Source organism: Panthera onca, chromosome C1 (assembly GCF_046562875.1).
Source record: "Panthera onca isolate mPanOnc1 chromosome C1, mPanOnc1 haplotype 2, whole genome shotgun sequence".
NCBI classification, from domain to species: Eukaryota; Metazoa; Chordata; class Mammalia; order Carnivora; family Felidae; genus Panthera; species Panthera onca.
Genome location: NC_138346.1, coordinates 68,388,186 through 68,403,882, shown reverse-complemented (window position 1 = coordinate 68,403,882; position 15,697 = coordinate 68,388,186). Strand labels below are relative to the sequence as shown.

The window sequence follows — 15,697 nt, the reverse complement described above, 5'->3', positions numbered from 1 at the left end:
ATCTTGCATCTAAAACATGCTAGCTTCTGCTTTGGAAAAAAACCAACTTATGACTTAATATTCAGATGACCATTATTGTTTTACATATTCTATTGTTGTTGTTACAAGTCTTTTCTGGGGTCTCCATTTAGTTTCACGTATTCTTTTTTTTTTTTTTTTTTGAATTTTTTTTTTCAACGTTTTTTATTTATTTTTGGGACAGAGAGAGACAGAGCATGAATGGGGGAGGGTCAGAGAGAGAGGGAGACACAGAATCGGAAACAGGCTCCAGGCTCCGAGCCATCAGCCCAGAGCCTGACGCGGGGCTCGAACTCACGGACCGCGAGATCGTGACCTGGCTGAAGTCGGACGCTTAACCGACTGTGCCACCCAGGCGCCCCAGTTTCACTTATTCTTTTGCCATTGCCACGTCCTCTTAATGGTTATAGCTGTTAAGTTCCAATATCTACTTTGGTGAGTCATTCTGTGTTGTCCATCCCATTCTTCATCAAAGTATCTTAACCTTTGCAATTTTTAACCTTTACTCCACCAGTCACATTTTAAAATCAGCTCATCAAACTCCATAAAAACAATTTGATTAGAATTCCACTGACTTTACAGATGTATTAATATGAGGATATTTGACATCATTCCCATGTGTGACCATGGAATTATCCCCAGTTAAGTGTTCTTTTATGTCATAATAAGATTTTGTGAAACATGAATTTTGTATATACTTTATCTTATTTATATACATTACATATTGGATATCATTATATTTGATAATGATAAATAATTCACATTCTTAAAAATTATTTACCTAAAATCTCCAGTTATTACTTGAATTTGTCAAATTTATCTTTGTAATTCTGTCACGTTTTCTTTTTTTTTTAATTATTTATTTTTGAGAGATAGACACACACACAGAATCTGAAGCAGGCTCTAGGCTCTGAGCTGTCAGCACAGAGCCCGACGTGGGGCTTGAACTCATGAACCTCGAGATCATGACCTGAGCCAAAGTTGGATGCTTAACCAACTGAGCCACCCAGGTGCCCCTGTCACATTTTCTTTTACCTATTTCTAGGCTACATTCTTAGGTGCACACAAATTCATAATTTTTTAATATCTGCTTGGTGAATTGGTTTTTGTAAACTTACTGTTATTCTTTAACTCTATTAATGCATTTGCTTTGTTTCCTATTTTGTTAACATTAATATCTCTTCATTAACTTTCTTTTTTGTTTTGCTGGTATATCATTTTATTTTCATTCACATCATTGGATTGGATTTTTATTTTTATTTTTTTTTAAGATTATTTATTTATTTTGAGAGAGGCAGAGACAGCATGAGTGACGGAGGGTCAGAGAGAGGGAGAGAGCGAATCCCAAGCAGGCTCAGCACTGCCAGCACAGAGTCCAACGCAGGGCTCGACCTCAAGAACCATGAAATCATGACCTGAGCTAAAAGCAAGAATCAGAAGCTCAACCATCTGAGACACCCAGGCACCCCTGGTTTGAATTTTCAAACTCTGATCTGAAAGTTTCAGACTTTTAGTCAGTGGGTGTAAGCTATTGTGTGTATTATGGTTGTTAATTACATGTATTAATGTTAGGTACATGTCTTATGGTTGTTATTTGAAATAATTCCTACGTTTTTATTTTTATATTTGCCATGCTTTCTTTTATTTCATAATTTTCTCCTCTCCTGCCTTTGTTGGATAAAAAGCCTGGTTGATTTCTCCTTTCCTTCCTCTCTGCATCCTTGGAAGCTATAGGTTCCATGTCTATTATTTTAGTTGTTACTTCTACATTTTTACCACATATGTAGAAAAGTTTTTCTTTGAACCATGTGAGAAGGGTGACTTAGAATGCTTTATTGACAATAATAGCTCTGAATAATTTTTACAAATTCTCTCTATTGAAAAATAAAGTATAATTTTAGAGAACACTTTCTATGAAATCATTTTCATTAACCAATAAATAAGATTCTATGTTCACATGAAATCAGCTTATATTACAAGAATTTAATGAAATTAAATAACCTGTGAAAATGAGCTAGGTAATAATAAATCAGAACCAGTAGTCAATATCCTCAATTTAAGTTTTTTGGCCAGTATAGGTCATTCAGACTAAGAAATCTAAATAGTATTCAATCAATCTCTGATCCATAATTAATAAAAGGATTACGTTATTTTTCTTTCCTTTTTAAATTTTTGTTTTTGAAATCTCCCGATCTCAAGTTTAAATGTGCTTATGAAAAGATACAGGTGGGTAGATATACCTCCATTTGCTCAGACAGTTATTGAGGGGTGGTCTTACATCCAGACCATAATGCAAAACTCTTTACATGCCCTGCAACAGAAGACTTGTCCTCAGTGATCTGTTTTATGATCATTTCATTTTACTGTATCTCTCACTTTGTTCCCATATTTACCTACCCCTATCCCATTCCAAAAAAAAAAAAAAAAAAACGCAGGGCATGGAACACTTCTGGGTTCACCTATACCCCCAAAATAAATTCAATCAGTAAATACTTTTAAGACCCAGTGCTTTGAAGGCTGTTGAAATTTTCTTTAAAGCTCAAAATTGGCATCAACAAAAAACAAAGTCAATATAGTTAAACACGATTAAAATGTAAAACTTAGGCTTTTGTTGTTAATTTAACCTTAGAATTTAAAAGTGTTCTGTACTTAAGACCCAACTTAATATACTGCATAAACCATTTTAAAACTTGGAAAGCAGTCTATATTTTTCTGAAATTGTGTTTAAAATCAATTGCAACCATTAATTTATTCCAAATAGAACAAATTATGCAATTATTATAAAACAAGCTGTATTTTTCTATTACTTAGAAATACATTTTGTTGTTAGGAAATATATATAAACTAAGACTTTAGATTAAATGTAACAAAAATCAAATCCAAATCTTGATTCAAGAGACAAGAAGAATTCATTTTAAGGATACTCTGATCTTCACAAATCAAGGACAAAGTAACAATTGCATTCAAGGACACAAGTATCATTAGGATTCTCCCTTCATATCTGGCTTCCATTCTTTGAATATCCGATTTAATCTTCTCTTTCTCTTTGCAGACCAACTGCTGCTGTTCTTCTGGTCTTCTGAGCAGGAAAGATGGCTGTTGATTTCTCCTGAATTGTATAAAGCACAGCATCAAATTCCCAGAGAGAAATTGATTTTGCAGACACTTTTTTTTTTCTAAAATGATGTTAGAGTCTAATGGGTGCAGCGTGGGTGAAGTACCCAAACTGCTGGACAGTTATTTGTAACCAGCAGACCAGTAACTAGAGAAGGGACTGCAGTTTGTTTTACTTGGGCTAAGAGAGTCCTTCCCTGAACCTATCAGCTGCAATCAGCAGTTGTAGACCATCATCCTATATGGCAGTCAACATCATAGCCATTATATTCTCTGAAGCCAGTGAAGTTTTCAGCATTGAAATAATATTGTTTGGGCATATCTTTGTTTTTTTCTTGGCAATTCCTGGGAATTGCAACAAAGAAGCATTCTGAAAGTTAAAGAAAGGGGCTTCACTTGACTCCTTTAAGAGTCCCTCGTGTCAGTGATAGAGTCTACGGAGGGTGGTAAAGAGGGTAATGAAGACCCATACTTGCCAAGCCCTTGTCATGATAAATTTCAAAAATTGAAAACTTGTCAGACTTGGCACTGAAACTAATGATAATAATACATGTCTGGAAAACGGGTTAACATAGTTAACACAGAGGAAAGACATTATTTCAATTCCTTTGTCCCCTCTAGATAGAGTAAAACTGTGTAGAAATAACCCATCATCTATGACCACCACTCTATCAGGGCCTATTGGGTGGAGAAGGGCCTTATAGGCTTGCTTGTACCCTGCACTGGCCCCAGCCTGTGAGTCCCATTATGTTTGTGCAGTTCAGGACAGAAACAGAGATTCGGATCAAGGGTTCTCTGACATTGCAGATTTGTATTCTGAGTGATCATAAAATAGTGCTGCCAATAGTCTTTGCTTTTATAGCTCTGTGGGGAGACAAAGAAAATAAGATTAAGGAGAAACTGAGAAGTTGTGATAGAGTGCATTTGAGGAGTTCCAAAAGGGCCCTTGGTCTATAAGAGGAGAAATATACATATGTGTTCAGAACAAAACCATTCTTGCCAACATCAATGAAAGGCGTTTTGAAGGTACTGTACCTTGGCATTCAGCTGGATACAATTGAATTTTTTCAGGTGCTGATTTGTAAACTAACAACTTTAAAAAAGCTCTTTGTTGCTTTACAAACATGAAGTGGTGTGATTCCTCTGGGAATTCTGAACAAGCAAATATTTTTGTTAGACATGGCAGTGTTTTACAGGAATATGTTACTTTCATTGGTTTCAATGTAAATCCTGAGAAGAATTTTTTACTTCCCGTGTAAAGGGCTTGGCAAAGCATCCCATCTAGGAATCAAGCCTATTAATATGTGAATTACATACACAGCTCCCAAGGCGTGGATGGGAGAATAAACTTCATACTCCGTATATGCAGCAGCTATATTAACATGATAGATTTTCAGTCTCTACAGGATCCATTACTGTGTTTTGGGCCAATAGTCCATGAATTTGAAGGATTTATACAATGGACCATAACAGCTCCTTAGGTACGATTATGTCCCGTCAGATGAAAAAATGTCTTTTTAAAACCTTCCTATTAACCTGTTTGCTCCATAGACCATAATCCTTTGAAGGTTAAATTATATACATAGCAAAATGGGCCAGATCACCTCATTTTGTGTTTTAAAATGTATTTATAGTGAAAAAGCTCTCCAAGATGGGAGAGTGGGAATTGTACCCAAGAGTACCATCAAATCAAGGTGATTTTTAAATGTGAGCAACAGGTACTACTTGTAATTTCTGCTAAGGAAAGAAATCTTGACAATCCAAAGATAATACTGACTCCTTTATGTACCATTTACATTCAAAATCACCTGAAAACAGATCAAACAATTGAATACTACCTTAGCAGTCAAATAACATGAGATAACGGCTCTTAAATCTCAGGCAGGCACAAAGAATCACAATAAAGATGTATGCTACAAATTAAATGGAAAAACATTGTTAAAATATTATGGTGCCAAAAAAAAAAATATTATGGTGCCTATGTGTTATTTATTTTTGGTATGTATAGGAGAAGAATGAGGTCACCTGAATTTTGTTTGTTGTTCTTTTTCTTTTGAGAGAGAGAAAGGGAGCCCAAGTGAGAAAGGGACAGGGAAAGAGCAGGGGAGAGAAAGAGAGAGAAGCGGGGCTCACCCAAAGCGGGGCTCGGGCTCACCAGGTGCGGGACTCAAATTCACAAACCATGAGATCATGACCTGAGCCCAAGTCAGATGCTTAACGACTGAGCCACCCAGGCATCCGTGGGTCACATGAAATTTGAATTATTGATATGATTCTATTTTTTTCACAAATACTGTCGTACCTAGTATTTTGTTAAATAAGGCTAATTATTTAATGCATTTTAATTAATGTATCAATAAAGTCTAAATTATTAATTTAATATTCCTCTCAGGTAATAAGAGGCTACTCCTACCACTGCTCTAAGCCACAAAAGCAGCTATAAATATAGAGTTGCTGGAGAGAAGTACTTGATGATCAAAGCATTGCTAAACAGTTGCAATGAACCACAAACCAGCCTCCAACTACCTAGAACCCGTCCTGACAGGCATGGTTGCTCTCATTTCAAAGATAAGCACTGATGGCACAGAAATGTTTAAGATTTGGAGTGTGTAGGCTAAACAATTCAATTAAAATATTTGAAATCAGAATAGCGAATGGCTCAATGCTGAGAAAAGATGATTGTTTTTTCAGTCAGGTACTTTGGTGAATGCCTTTCTACTCGTATCCTGACATGTTGTTCTCCTTCTTCCTTTGAATTCCTATTAGCGATGTTCATTATTTTTTCATAAGCTTTGAGATCTTTGGAGAAATGACAATATAAATCTAAAGAGAATCAGAAAATAAACGCAATATAAATATAAAGAGGACCAGAAAATAAATGTCTGTGAACTGTCCTACCGTCATCTTCTTTTTAGCAAATGAAGAGGTGGAAAGAATGGACAAGGTAATAAAAAATGACCAGAAAAATTACATCATCCCTAGGTAAAAAGTCTCCATTTTCTCACTCAAATGTGTTCGTCTTCTGTGCCCCACTGAGTCCTTATCAGTACATGGAGGGTGATAGTACACATCCTTACTCTCTCATGATGCAGTTCTCCTTTGGATAGAGATCTGTAAATGGATTTAATTATAATATGGATTCCCTTCTAATCTGTATGCTCTGCCAGCTCATTTGTGAGTCTATGCATTATTAAATATGTTGTGATAATTAGGAAGGCTACACTTAAAAGTGATCCTTACTTAGCCTAAATATAAACAACCAGTGCAGTTGTGTTGTCTTTCTAGACAACATTTCTCCACAATGGTAGAGCAATTAAAACTGGAAAAATCCAAATAGTTTTTTTTTTCTTTCTCTTTTCTATATCTGGCATGATAGAGGCCCATTTTTATTCAACTCAGCTCTTTCTTTTAAAAATATGTGGGAGAGAGAGGGGGTAGATTTCTACTCTAAAGACCTCCAAGACTATTGGCTTCCTCTTTGCCTTCATTTTTGGGTTGAGGCCCTCATATCACAACAGAAAGATGTTCTCACTCATTCATCCAGTTAGGCAATAGAGCTTTGTTTTTGTTTTTACTATTTGTTCTTCTTTGTTTTGTTTTCATTTTTGTATTATCCAGTTGTGAATATTTAGCAATGAAAATGACAAGCACAAATTCATGAATATAAATGTTCTCTTTGACATTAGGCCTGACATAGCCTACAAGTACAAACCTTCTGTGGAAAGGATTGTATCTTATTCCCTTGTAAACCACTAATCGCACCAATTCTTAATGGATTAATCTTCTGAAAGATATAATGAATATGGGAGTATTGTGTATTTCTTGTTGCAGAATTTTGCCATCTTCTAAGATTCAAGTTTGTAAAAGGGGAGTGATGTTGAAAGTTTCATACCAAAAAAAAAAAATCTCTCAACTTTTGTATGCTAGGTATTCATGATTGTGACCTAATTTGAGCTCTGTGCACCAGACCAGCATATGGGTTGGGCATAGATCTGCAGACGTTAACATAGTAGAGAGAGCTAACCTTCCTTCCCCGTCTCCTCCCAGGCAAAAATGTGCACCAGTCACACGGCTGAGCATTAGGTAAACCTAATCTTGCCCTTGATGGGAGAAAAATATCAGGTTCATTAATATTGTAAATAATATGATCAATTGGGAACACATTGTGTCAACTACACATTAGAAACATTTGCTTTTAAAACCTTTCGCAGCAATTACCCAATTGGTATTTATAAATTACAATCACACACACAGATCAAGGAAACTCACTAGAGCAATTACCTATGCATGAATGATTTCACCTTTCAGGACACTAGTAAAAGTAAGACATCAAATAAAATAGTTTATCTTTCTCTGTGGTCTAGAAATTGAGAGCTAGTCATGCTTAAAAATTAGCATTAGTGGTCCAGGTTAAGGTCATGTGCCAATCCCAGTGATTCACAAGTAAAGAAAAGAAATAAAGGAAAGGATAGAAGAAAAATGGAAAATAGAACAGAAAGAAGGCAGCCAGCATTGAATTAGCCTAGAAAACTTTAAAGTGGATATGCAAACATCTATCTGTACTTTTCATAAATAGATTCAAGAAATAATTGGTAGCTAGCATCAGATCCCTAGCTGGAAATAGTTTCTGAAACAAAGCCTGAAGACATTTGTGTGCACACCAAAAAAGCTATATAACATGCAATTCCACTATTCCATATAGATGGGATACACCGACCATCTTTAGAGTTTTGGACACAGCCTGGTTCCCACGAAAATAGATTCCCTCCTTTGACTTCACAGTTAGAGAATGGTAGGCTTAAGGAGGAAGGAGGGGAAGGTAATGGAGCAGTATTGAATCTTTTGGGAAAGTACTGGTACAAATACCCTATGATGGCTGGCTCAATTGCACAAATCAGTTTCCCTCTGAAGCTTCCGTTGGTATGGTTACAAATCACTGTAAAGCATAAATGATTTAAAAATACACGATAATGTTGAAGTTACAAGCTACCCAATAATTATCCCAGGGTGCGATGCAGCTGTTTGATATTATTATCAAATGCTTTAAAAGAGAGATGTCACCACTTAATCTAATTCCCTACAAAGTCATACCTTAACTACATTTTCTGTATGTTGTCTCCTCCTTCGCTCCTAGGATATTTCTGTAAGGAAAAGCACAGTGGATCAAAATTGATTATGCAATAAGTTAGACCACTCTAATGTCTCATTTAGGTACAAAAAGGATGAACAGATTGATTGTGAGACAATTCTTCTGCTCAGTCAATTCCTACTCTAGCCATGTTGGGTTTCTTCAAACCTGAGATCAACTGCCCTTTGTTCTTGCTCATTCCTCTGTCTCATATGCTTCCTCCATATTCTCATGGTTCATTAAAGCTCTCACCCAAACTTCACCTGCTAAGTGATTGCTCCCCCCTTCTTCACTCCTTTATCACTCCATCCTCTTACCATGCTCTATTTTTCTGCATAGTACTTATCATTCTCTGAATGTGTCCTATCCATTTATCTACATACTACAAGTTACATAAGAGCGGGAGTTTTGTCTCTCCTGTTCACTATTTTCCTCATCAGTATCTGGCTTGTAGAAGACATGCAATGTGCAAATGGTGAATAAATGCACTTACTGATTACTCATACATAGAAACTAGCAACTAGTTATTGACCCAATGGTTGGTTATACTCCTGGTTGTAGCTCTAAAACTTTAAGACTGTTGTAGTTCTACCAACGTTCTTATTGCAATGAGCTATATATACACACCTCTCAACCGTAGGCAGCAAGGTGTTTAGCGTAGGATATGTAAGAATACATTTATCTAAAAAAAACAATGAGAGAAACAAAGCATTGCATTGTGTAACATACTTGGCTGGCTTTGACCCAAGATAATCAAAACCCCAACACAACCCTTCCTAATGAGAGATGTACCTGCTTCCCATTCTTGTAAAAACTCTTAGTGTGGGTATTCATTTGTGCAATACCTGGACAATAAGGAATCGTATTTTCAAATCGTATCAGTTTGTGTCATAACCTTAATGTTACTTAAAGCTACACCTTCAGGAAAATCTATTTGAAAATAAAAATAATTACTTAAGTATAGTGTTTATATTGTAGAATTTTGGAAAAGTAATCAGGGTAGACAGCTACTACTTTGTGTTACAAATCTCAGTGTGAAATTTCAGAAATTCTCCCTGCATTAAAAATGAATTAACTGTGTGATTATTAATTGTGCATATTCCAATCCCTTTGTGCTGTACTGCATGTTTCTTGAATCTCATTTGAATCCTTTGGCTAAGTAATGTGTCAAGGGGGGTACGAGCCTGAATGCCTGAGTTATTTAAAAGGCAGGACAGCACTTCCAGATTAGAATACCAATGAGTGGGGTTAAAAAGGCTCTGCTGTAGTTGGAGGGCAGCTCTCAGTCTGAGAAGTACCTGAAAAGGACCTCTATGGACTAATTTTCAGAATCACATTGTAATGTGGGCTCATGTCAATCATCAGAACAGACAGCTTCATCCCATGATATAAACTAGTTATACATTCAAGAGCTGCCAGAAGATCTTCATTAAAAAGGGACTTAGCATTAAAGGAAGAAGGTTGTTTTATTACAATACTTCAAACACAGTTTTTTGTTTTATATGTTCTCAGAATTCTTTTTTGTTCTTTGCTACAATATCAAAAAAGTACCACAGAAGAAGGAAAACATTAAATATTCCATTTTTTAATAGGAATCAAGGAAGCTTTCTGGTTTAAGGCATTAAAATCATATACATTTTTCCTAAATTTATTCATGGCTTTGAATAACAAAAAGAAATCTCTAGATGTAATAGGAGGATGTTTTTAATCTTTTGTGGGAAGGGATTTGCAGAGCTGACTACTCAAGGTAAAATATCTACTGGCAAAGTATATCAGTGAGAGCTTTATACATATAAATTTGTATAAAAGCTTTGGGCTCTCCACAGTTTCCAGATACCAGTTAGATATTACAAGTGATGTCATTAAAATTTAATATAATTGTGTTAGGAGGAAAACAGGAACAATATCCATGTAAGTAAATCATTGACATTGTAATCTAGTATTTAAAGAAAACTTAACAGGGGTTTAATAAAACAGATAATGTCTCTTTTTACCTATATTCCCAATGTCATATCAACACCTTAATTTAAATATATTTGTACAAGTCAGGTAACCTCTTCAAAATATCCATCACATACACCTATTTACCTAAATCATCTGGCTTCTGTCACGAAAAATGTCAACGTGAAAGGCTTGGTAAATGGAATTAAAACAATTACGTAGTCTCCTGTAAATAAGGTATTTGCCTCCTAGGCTGCCATAAGCTATGTTTTCTGTCATTCGCTTTCAGTGAAGAAAATGCAGCGTTGTGAACCATTGTCTTTCCTCCAATTCCAGTGCATGGAACTTCAAGTTGCCTTCATTATTTAAGAGTGTTCCTGATAGATGTATGGATACTTATTTATAGAAAATTCATTATAAACCACCATTTTCAACTTTTCCATATGATACAATATGCCATTTGTTCATTTTTAGTGTTTCCCCTCTGGAGTCCACGTGGAAGTAAAATCACCAAAACTACTCATGAAAGCCAGGGAACTGTCCTGGTAGGACTTTCTCCCACTATCGGGACAAATAGAGCTTACTTAAAAGTCTTCTGATGCTCAAAGACCAAGGGCTATGATTAAAAAAAAAAAAAAAAAAAAGTCTGAAACCTCTGTCTTCACTGTTTCTCCCATGCAATGTCTTGTTATGCACAATTATCCATTTCTTATCATCTTCATATAAATAGGCTCCAAAATTCACAGCATAGAAACGACTGAGCATCCTTTCAATGCTTTTAGTACTCATGGCATTCAAAGCAGTTGGTAATTTTAGCAGCCAAAATTTGAAAAAAGCCATAAATCAAATTTTTGTCTGATCCCCACAGTACTGTGGAAACATGCAAAATGGAAGAAGCAAAGAGAGGAATGTTACATATGTTGCCTGTACTTTCTCTCCTCTTCAGATTTCTCTATTTCATCGTTTTATACCACTGACATGTTGCTGCTTCATCTATACTCATAATCTGGCTAATGATAAAAACTCAGAAACACATTTTAATGAATAAATTAAAAAATATCAAACAAATAAAGTCACGGGGTGCCCAAGTGCCATTTTGATGGTAATTTAATGAAAAATTGGCTGGAAACATACAAAATGGAACTGCATATAAACTGGCCTGGAATTTACTGCTCCTTGTTACCGGATTCAGGGCAAAAAAAAAGTGCTAGCTCATTGAATTTGGCTGTTTGTTCAAAATATTTCAATACAAAAATCATTAAAAAGATTAAATCTTGTTCTTAAGTTAAATGGATGGGATTCATGGTAAAGACTTATGAGTTGGGAATACCTAATTAAATTAAATTCTATTATCTCTAACTAAGTTAGAATATCACAGAAAAAAACAACAACAACAACAGAAAAAGCCTATGCTATTTATATTACAGTTAGATTTTCATCTCCATGAAAGTGTATTTTATGAATATTTTTAAATGTTTATTTTTGACAGAGAGAGACAGAGCACGAGTGGGGGTGGGACAGAGAGAGAGGGAGACAGACAGACAGACAGACAGACAGACAGAATTTGAAGCAGGCTCCAGGCTCTGAGCTGTCAGCACAGAGCCTGACACAGGGCTTGAACCCACGAACCATGAGATCATGACCTGAGCCAAAGTCAGATGCTCCATTGACTGAGCCACCCAGATGCCCTTATTTTATGAATTTTTAACTTAATCTTCACTTCTCTGGTTAAGGATAGTTTTGTGACCAAATATTTTCTTAAATTATATCGTATTTTCCTATTTTGATACATTTAAATCATTTAAGTTTGAAATCAACACTGTTTATTGACATATTTTAAATTTTATTTTGTCTGTTTTCTCCCTATCTAAACTGTTAAAGAAAACTGAGAAATGAAAAAAAAGTACACCTGTTAATACTTTGTGATTCTGTTCTGTATCTTGTCTTCAGATGAGCCCTACCAAAACTCTTAACCCTGACACATGGATCTTATACCAAGACGCCTATTTGTCAGATATACTCATCTATTTATTGAAGGACACAGTGATTTTCAGCATTAATACATATATGGATTAATCAGATATTTTTAATACACTGTGTTTAAGGACCATTGTCTTTAGCATAGTTTTTTGGGAATAACCAAAAAACTCATCAGTCGTGGGCACAAAAAATACCTTGAATACTAACGTCTTATTTTCTATGGAAGCACCTTCTGGGAAAATCTCAATGTGTGTTCTTTTTCCTCATAGAGCTTCTATGTACTATTTCCATACTATGATAACTTCTTAGTAAACATAGCTGTGGAATGACAGCTACAAAGGAATGAATCTATATACTCCATGATTATTTAAAACTCTTCAGGAAAAACTTGGCTAAAGGAGAAAGTGGTGTAGCTGTGTTCTATGAATCTTTAGGGTAATATTGCAAGCCCACTTTTGGCTATGTCAGGATTTATGAAAAGGTTAAGGAATTTGCAGAAATTATACAAATGTATTGAAATATATAACTGGATCATTAGAAACTAGAATTCCAACTGAAGAAAGGACCCGACTGCCTTTATTTCACTTTATGTGTGTGTGTATACACACACACACACACACACACGTGTATACATACATATGTAACATACACACATAATGTGCATATCTATGCATTCATATTTATATACATATCCATATTTATATGGATCATTAGAAACTAGATCATTAGAAACTAGAATTCCAACTGAAGAAAGGACCTGACTGCCTTTATTTCACTTTATGTGTGTGTATACACACACACACACACACACACACACACACACATGTATACATACATATGTAACGTACACACATAATGTGCATATCTATGCATTCATATTTATATACATATCCATATTTATGTGGATCATTAGAAACTAGATCATTAGAAACTAGAATTCCAACTGAAGAAAGGACCTGACTGCCTTTATTTCACTTTATGTGTGTGTATACACACACACACACACACACACACACGTATACATACATATGTAACGTACACACATAATGTGCGTATCTATGCATTCATATTTATATACATATCCATATTTACATACATACTACAATAAACACATGACACAATGAAATGCATGAATATGTATGTATACATACGTATAGATATATCTGTGTATTTTAGAACTTTATTTCATATAGTATATATTTCTTAACCCTTGTTTAATGAAGCATGCTCTTGATATTTAGTAGAGATGATTAACTAATTTTGAATAAAAATACATTCTTCCTACAGGAAAGAAACACACACACATATACATACACATGCATGTATACAACACGTACACATGTACATACGTGTATACCTATGTACACACATATATGTACATATACATATACACACATAGAGACACTTTTATTTAAGGAAAACATATGTATATTTTTAAATATATAGGGCGCTTGGGTGGCTCAGTCAGTTAAGCGTCTGACTTTGGCTCAGGTCACGATCTTGTGGTTTGTGAGCTCGAGGCCTACGTTGGGCTCTGGGCTGACAGCTCAGAGCCTGGAGCCTGCTTTGGACTGTGTGTCCCCCTGTTTCTCTGTCCCTCCCCCACTCATGCTCTGTCTCTCTCTTTCTCAAAAAATAAATAGACATTAAAAAATTAAATATATATGTAAATGTTTACACCTATTATAAATATATGTATATAAATGTCTAAATGAAATGTACATTTAATGATGATTGTGTTCAAAAACAACAGTAACTTACATAAATTAGAATGTAGAACCAAGAACAAAACATATTCAGATTTATCCAAATTCATCCTTGTGAGCCTCCCATCGAAATATTACCGACCTCATTGTCACAAATTTAAAAGGAAGGAGAAAACTGGGGACGGAAGCGGGAGGCAGAGATAGACACTGAGGCAAAGAAACATGAATATAGCTGATCCAACCTGACAATCCTTTACCGAGCTTCAGGAGGCTTTCAATGATAGTATTCTAAAAAGGCTTCCATGTAACAGCAGTAAAGACACCAGCAACAGCCACTTCAGGCAGTTCAGATAGAGTTTCCCTCCGAGGATGGAAAGAAGTGATAAGTGGAATGCAGCTGTAAGCATCAGGACTTAGAAAGGTTTCTCTACTTTATATATTGAGGGCCGAGTGGAAAGAATGCGCAGCAAGGTGAGAATCTTGCTGGTGAAACAAAAAACCAAGGAAAGGCAGTCAATAAAAAGGTGGGTAGCAGTACAGTTGCACGATGAGAAACCTTGAAGTTAAATGGCATTTTGCAATTCGTTGTAAAAGGAAGAACAAAACCACTGAGACTGAACAAGAAGAATCTCAAAAGGATTCTCCATTTACAAACGTGCCTTCAGAAAAACTGAACATGGAAAAAGGAACCGGCTTCAGATCTGATTATACTTCATCACAGCCTCTGGATGCAGAGTGAAACACTGTGTAATCTTCTATAGATATTTTTTGACATGTGTGTAAAAAATAAAGTTGGAAACAGTTTACTGATTCATAAAATCGAGACAACTATTATAGAGTCAAATTTTCCTTACATCCAAAACAGTATGTAATCCTAATGAAGTGCTTTTAGAATTATTATCTTTACAGATTGATAACTTTTCTAAATCTAGGGACAAATGAAGTGAAGTGAGAGTGAATTTCATGTTTCTGAAATTTCTCTTTTTGATAAACATTATGATAGACATAAACTGTGGCTTCTTTATTCATTTATGGAGGAGGCATGTACGTATGTATTTATTATTTATTTGGAATATGCCAACACACAGCTATTTTAAAATATCTGTAAGTACTACATTTTGTAAACAAGTAGCCAAAATTTTCAGTTGTTTGTTTGCTTGTTTACCTTTTATAAGGTAGCCAAAGTTGCTTGTTTGTGTTTTGAATATCTGAGTGTGGGGCAGGGCGGGGCGGGGAGGGCTTGGAAGGAAGGTTGCATTGTTACTCCATCGGTGAAATTGATCACACTAACCAAGTATGGACAAAAAGAAGCAATATTCCCTTTTTAAAATGTTCTTGCACAAGCATGGTCATATCCACTTCCTCTTAACAGAAACACAGCAATAAAACGTAGGTCTCAAATATCTTAGTCAATTAGGACGATCTACTTTGAAGCAGAATATTCTTCAAATTATAGCATGATAGTTCCTCCTAACTCTACCGGGATAGGGCTGCTATTTAAAGAAACTCTGTGGTTTGCGAAATGACGGTAGGACAAAGAAATGTACACAATCCTGAAGGGAGCCGAAAGGACAGATGCTGCAGGCTATCTGAGCTTCTGTTAAATATGAGAAGCAAGGGGCATGAACTTAAGCTAGAGAATGGCCTAGCACTAAAAAGTGCTTCCAACTCTTTTGCAACTGCCCTTTGCGGAATAAACAGCCCAGAAAAAAGATAACAAGCAGCATACACACCAGGAAGGTGGGCAGTGGCTCTGGACAGTGCAATGAGCAATTTAATGAGTAGGAATCCTCAGTGTGCCATTTTCAGG

General features: G+C 35.6%; 1 long non-coding RNA gene across 1 annotated transcript in view; it reads right to left on the bottom strand.

Moving 5' to 3' along the window:
- Positions 1-2,999: 2,999 nt before the first annotated feature.
- Positions 3,000-15,697, bottom strand: part of LOC132670811 (uncharacterized) — a 185,120-nt gene continuing 172,422 nt past the window's right edge. Inside the window, exons 2-4 of the long non-coding RNA XR_009606928.1 lie at positions 8,888-8,942; positions 8,224-8,273; positions 3,000-3,127 (exon numbers count right to left, since the gene is read on the bottom strand). This is a non-coding gene — a long non-coding RNA (uncharacterized LOC132670811). The remainder of the gene's footprint in view (positions 3,128-8,223; positions 8,274-8,887; positions 8,943-15,697) is intronic.